Below are 6,266 nucleotides of genomic sequence, written 5' to 3' on the forward strand. Positions count from 1 at the left end.
GTGTGGATAGAGACAGCTCTGGACTTCCACGAGGTGGGAGTAAAACCTGTTAAGCCCCAGCAAAGGAATGCAAAGTTCGCATCAGCCGAGCAGGACTAAATGAGGAGGAGTCAAAAGATGCTGGAGGAGCTCGTGGCAAATATCAGCCTGCCTCCTGCACCTCTTCGGAGGGAGCCTCGTGCAGCAGGCAGGCGAGGGGCCGGTGGGGTTCAGTGGCAGAGGAATGTGGAATGTGTTTACCAGGTAGCGGTTATCACGGAAATATGTGAGCACCATCGCCCGGGGAAATTTTGGAGGATTGAGCCTGCGCTGAGCGTGGCCGCCCCTCTCGGACAGCCCCGTGTGGACCTTGGGGAAGGCGCCGGCCTCTCAGCCCGCAGCCAGGGCCCGGCAGAGGGGCGAAGCAGGGCAGGATGCTGCCCTTCCCCACCGCCTCCCGTTGCCCTCCCCGCTGCTCCTTGCTGCTGGGATGACCCCGGAGAGGGACAGAGGGACGGCTGGGTGGCCCGGAGGCATGGCCGCTTTCTACCGCTGCATCCGAGGGGACTCCAGGTGAGAGCACGGCCGCGGCCGGGCTGCCCCGAAGCAGCACCGGGGGTCGCTGAGGACTGGGGGACCCCGATGGGACCTTTCTGCAGCACTCCCGGGGGTCAGGCTGCTCGTGGCTGGCTCATCTCAGACAGTGGGCTGGCGTGTCTCTGCCTGGAGGGGCTCAGGATTCCCTTAGGATATTTAATTCATTCTCCCCACATTCCCTACCTTCTTTTTGTCCTTTACTGTAAATATTTAATATTAACACCATTCAGCACACAGTGCATAGAGGATCACAGTGCTTATTTCATCCCTCCAGCACAGGAATGCTGGAGGAACCCCGTACAGCGCATCCTTTTCTCTTTGTTTCCTGCACTTTTACCTGTGTTCGGCCAAACCATGCTCTATTTTTCGTTGCATATATATCTGGGATATTGCTGTGTTCTGCCTTCAGGTGCAAAGACCCGTCCTTAACTTCTGAGGAGACGACAGGAGCGTTGGAATAAAGCTGCTGACTACCTCACAGTTATGTAGCCGAGGGTAAACAGGCAAGGCATCATAGATGGGCTCCGAAGGGACAAAAACGGGGTCGTGTTCAGATGCGATGTTCGCAGTTGCAATTGACTTCATTGTCTGGGCAGCTTGGCCTGCTTGGAGTTGTGCTCTGAATAGCTGAGAAAGCTGCATAAGGATCTCATTTTGGTTAGTACCAAAGCCTCTCCGCATCCCAAGCTCCCATTAACCTCCGCACTCCACAAGAGCCTGCTTACATTAGCCTAATTGATGGGGCTGCAGGTGTAAGAGCCTGCAGTTCCTCGGGGCTTGCTGTGCTTCCTGGCCAGGCTCTTTCTTTCTCTGCCACACAGTGTGTGTGTGTGCGTGTATGTATGGGGACGATTTATGGTAGGTACGGCTCCAAAAAGCACGGGGGGATCAATGAAAGCCCTGTTACATTTTGCTGAGTCTAAACCCATGGAGAGCTCAGAACGACGTTGATTTCTGTACTCCCCCTGAATACCAAACGACCTGGTGTAATTATTTTTGTGAAATAGCTTCAGGAATGTTCCCGGTGCTGAACTGAAGAATAATTGCGATTGTGGCGTGTAGAATCACATGTAATTTTGTTCTAACTAAAGCAAGGCATTTTGCTTTCTTTTCTATTGCTGTTCAAGGAGAGGCAGGGTGAATTTTTAATGCTTTTCTGACCCTTGACTCTCAGCGATGTTAGCCTGCTACTGTACAGAAAGGATGAGCTCCTTCAGAACATCATTAGCCAAAGCGTGCGCGCTTGATCCTATTGAAGTTCAGCATAGAGGCTGTGCTGCCACTGCTGGAACGGCTGCTCCAAGCCCCAAACTCCACTAGTTTGTTGAGCTGTTTGTGCTCTTAAATACAGCAGAGGATCTCTGGTAGGGAGCCAGCTGGGGGAGGTCTCGGGTCTTTGTGCAGAACAGCTACACTTCTATTATCCCGGCAGGCTGAGAGAGAAGAAGGAGAGTCAATGTGCTTTTATTACTCCAAGTGTTCTTTTAATAACGCTTTCCACGGTGGTGGAACAGCTCTCCCGGGCTGTCTGTTAAATCACAAAAAATATGAGCCTTCCATTGAAAGGAAGAAAGGAGGTGCTTTTACATAGCAATAATGCATTTCACATGAGTTTGTTCCATTCTCTTGCCAATGTAAACTTCTTTTTCCCTGTTTTTAATTCTTTTATGTGGATGTTTGATTTGCGTTTGTTTTTTTTTTTGTTTAAAGAAAGCATACAGGCTAAGGCTTTTCCCATGAGCACAACGTGACCTTTGACAAGGTGTTTACCCCTCAGTTACTGAGCTGTGCTAGGGACGAGGAGCTCTCATCACCGTTCTGGGGCATGGTCTGTTCTGTGTACCAGGAAAAAGTCCTGGGCGATCGCGGTGACCTCCTTCCTTCTGACCTCACAGGTTTGTGTATCTCATTGCAGCACGCTTTTCTAAAAAAAAAAGAGCAACCAAAAAGCTTGCTCTTCACTAGCTGCTTGGGAGAAAAGTTTATTTTATGTGCTATTTGTCTTCTAGCCTCCTGCTTTCATGCAGAAAATACAGGGGAAGGGAGGTCTATCAATGCTCAAAAAATAAACAGGTAGAGAGAGCAGATTTTTTCCCCTGTTCCTTGGAAATGCTGTGTTTGTAATAGAGAAAGGAATTTGCTGCTGTCATGGGGCACAGCAGAAGGCTTGCAGAGGATCCTGCACGGTCTGTGGAAACAAATACAAACGCACCAGAGACGAGTTTGGACTGCTAGGTGAAGGAACGAGTGGCCGGGCACTACGCAGACTTTCGGGTAACATGAGAGCATGCTGCAAGGGTAGCAGGAGCTGGAAGAAATGTCAGCCCTGTTCACCGAGCCTTTCGTTGACCAACAGTGCAGATTAAAGAAATACGTTGTTGAAGATGCCGTTCCTATGGGCATCCGTAAAAAAAATAGGTGCTAACAGCATCCTCACTGATATATAAAAAACACTCATTTATATAAAAAGTGACAGGCTGCTTGTCTTCTTGGTTTGGCGTAAAGGTTGGGCTGGATGGTCTTAGAGGTCTTTTCCAACCTGAATGATTCCATGAGTATGTGATTCTGTAAAGTTTGTCTTTGGTATTTTATTTGGTATAACAAAGGGAAACGTGGTTTTCTCAAAACAAACACACAGGTCTGCTCTGGGTAAATTATTTTTAGGGCATCACCCATTCAAAGAGGATTGGAATGGAGCTGGAATACATGCAGATGCTGTCATAGGTGCTGGCATGCAGTGGAAAGGGAAGGTGGCCTTTTGGTCACAGTGACAGTGCCTGGGACTCCTCACAAAGCTCCTGGGATGACCGTGCACATGTAAGCATGTTTTTGAGTGCAGCTGTGCATTTGATTTAAAAGTCAGAGGCTAAATGAGAAGTGAAATTTGTACTCCTTTGGCATCAAGAGAGGTCTGGAGCAGGGAAGTGCACGGCTTTGTAAACGGGGAAATGATTTGCAGTTGTTATCGACTTCTCACATCCCTTTCTGCGTGCTTTTTGGATGCGTTTATATGAACAAATGGGATTTCCAGAGAACTGTACCTTGTTCACGTGGATGCTGCTGGCACCTGGGCTGTGCGCCCAGTGCTGGCTCAGGTGCAGCACTGCTCTGCGCTTCCCACACCTCCTCTTGTAGAAGGAGGGGACCGGGGCAGGGAGAAGAGGTTTTTCTTAGTAATTTGAACTCAAGGTGATGGATGACTTCTGGAGAAGATTTTATAATTAGGCACGCTCTGAGAGATTTACTTTGGGGTAGGTTCAAGCTTTAGCAGCTGTGAGCACAGATGGTGGTTTGGGAACTTGAAGTGGGGTGATGTTGGGGTCCGTATGAGCAGGAAGGAGTCTGAGCAATGAGCCATGTTGAACAGCAGGGTTTTTTGTGCTTGGTGGATACGGATTGTGATCTGGGGCAGCATCCGGATGGTGCCTTGGCCAATCCCATGGGCCAGAGATGTGGAGTATCTCCAGAGGTACGGAAGCTCTGCTGATGTACCTGCTGCTGTGGCTAAATCCACACAGCTGTGTAAAACCAGTAGACATCTCAGTGCATATCATGATATTGCAGAGAGGAGAGGGCAGGTCTTCCTCTTGTGTGAATGATTTCCCTAAATTCATATGTTTAAAATCACTTTACTTGCTGATGTTTCTTTGCCTACTAGCGAGCAAATGTTCTTGAACAGCACTGGAATAAAAGGTGCAAATTGCAGCCGTTTGGTTCAGCTGTGCTTTTTTAATACTCACTTTTGAGTGCGTTGACATTTGGGAGGAGTAAGGAAGGGAATGAGCACCCATTGTGTGGCCATATTCCCTCTTTCCCTGCACTCACATATTCTCAGCTGTGTTTCCTCTCTCGTAGCTCATATTAAAAGGCCATGGGAAGGAAGGAGGAAAATGGAAAAACAGTCTCTGCTGGGAAAAGTCCCATACAGAAAATATACTATTATAGGCTTGGGTAACACTTAGCAGTTTGTCATCAGACATTTTGGCCTGATAAATCTTGTAATAAATTGACAAACCAGGTATCTCTGATATCCCAGTGTGAAAAGACCCATACATGAAACCTGAAGGGAAACAAAAAAAGAGAAAAAGTGCAGCTGCCAGTAGCGTGGTAAATCTCGCCCTTGCTAAAAGAGGAGAAGGAAAGCAGACAGCTCCTGTAGGATGTGAACCCCACTGAGTCTTCAGAGCAGGGTATGATTTAAGTTAGCCCTTGGAGTCCTGCAGGTCCTTGAGGAAACTGGAGGTGAGCAGGCTGGGCCGTCCTGCTCCCCTCCATCAGCCGTGCATGTGGGTGCTGATTCGAGGCGTGTAGGCAGTGTCAGCACAGCTATCAAGTCACAGATGTAACAGGCATCATAGGTCTCAAGTGAAGCTTTGAAGAAGATAACGTTAAACAATCAGATCTCCTTACGTCAGGGAGGTGGCAGGCAGGTATGGTCATACTGAGGTGGACCTTTGGCCTCTTGGTGGTTTTTTTCCTCTCATAAGTACCGTGCTTTAACTGAGTCTGTCCTCTGGTGCATGAGGGTTTGTTATGGACGCTGAGGAAAAAGTGTGAGAGCTTGAAAATCTGCCTCGGTGGACTGTTAAAATAGTTTATGCTGGAGGAAAAGAAGGGGAGATATAGGTAGAAGAACTCTCCAAGTTCATGTATTTGGGAAAAAAAAAGTAGAATTTTCTTTTGTGCTGGGTGGTGAGCAGGTGAGAAACAGCGTTTCTCTAACAGTGTGCCACAGAGGAAGAGTTGGGAGGGAAAAACAACTTCCCCTCACATCAATAAAAATGCCACCATCCATTTTAAGGCAGAAATCAATGTAATTGCCTAATTGTAATTGCCTAATGCTGGGTTTGGTGGGACACTGAGCTGGACAGCCCCCTCCTCACAGGGCGGTCTGACGGCCGGGTCACTATTCCTGCGCGCCACGTTGCCTCATGGCTTCGGTGGAAACCATAACTCAGCAAAACACTGAAGTTTCTGCTCAAGTATTTACTTAAAACCAAGGTTGGCCAAAATGATGGCTTCCAAGTGCACTTCTGAAAGCCCGGCTGCCACCCACGTCCCTCTGTGAGCTGCGTAGCTCCCCTCCGCCGGCTGAAGAAGAAGAGGACGCCCTTTCGTCTCGTGGCGTCAAACAGGCCTCTCCTTGGTAACGGCGGCCATAAAACTCCTCCCAGATCCTTGAGGCTCAGTCATGGGTGCCCTGCCACGCCTCACAAGCCCGCTCACAAGCCGTGTGTTTCCACAACATAGCAACTGTGGTGAGGGCTCACGGCCTCCCGCGCCGCCGGCACCGCGCTCCGTCGATGAACCAGCACCGGCCTGGGAGGAGGCAGCCAGGTTGCCAGCCCCGGATCCAGCCTGGGGACTTCCCTTTAAAACTATAAACTATATAAACTATAGCTGAGATACAGCTGCCTACAATGGAGCGGATGGGTCTTCTCCTAGTGTCCAGGCCCGGGACACTTTTTAGGAGGACACACTGAGTAATAAATGTTTCATTTCCATTTCACTCGCTCTTTGAATTTATGAGCCTCGTTACTTAAGCCTGCTCTTATTTCAGGGGATCGAAATAGCCATGGTGTACTCGTGCTCTGGTCTAGGTTCTGGCGTGAGCATCTGTCACCAGCACAACCCCAAGAGGTCCTCTACGGTATTTAGGTCACCCTCCAGTGAATGGCATCCATGACTTT

Source organism: Netta rufina (assembly GCF_964035555.1).
Source record: "Netta rufina genome assembly, chromosome: 1".
NCBI classification, from domain to species: domain Eukaryota; kingdom Metazoa; phylum Chordata; class Aves; order Anseriformes; family Anatidae; genus Netta; species Netta rufina.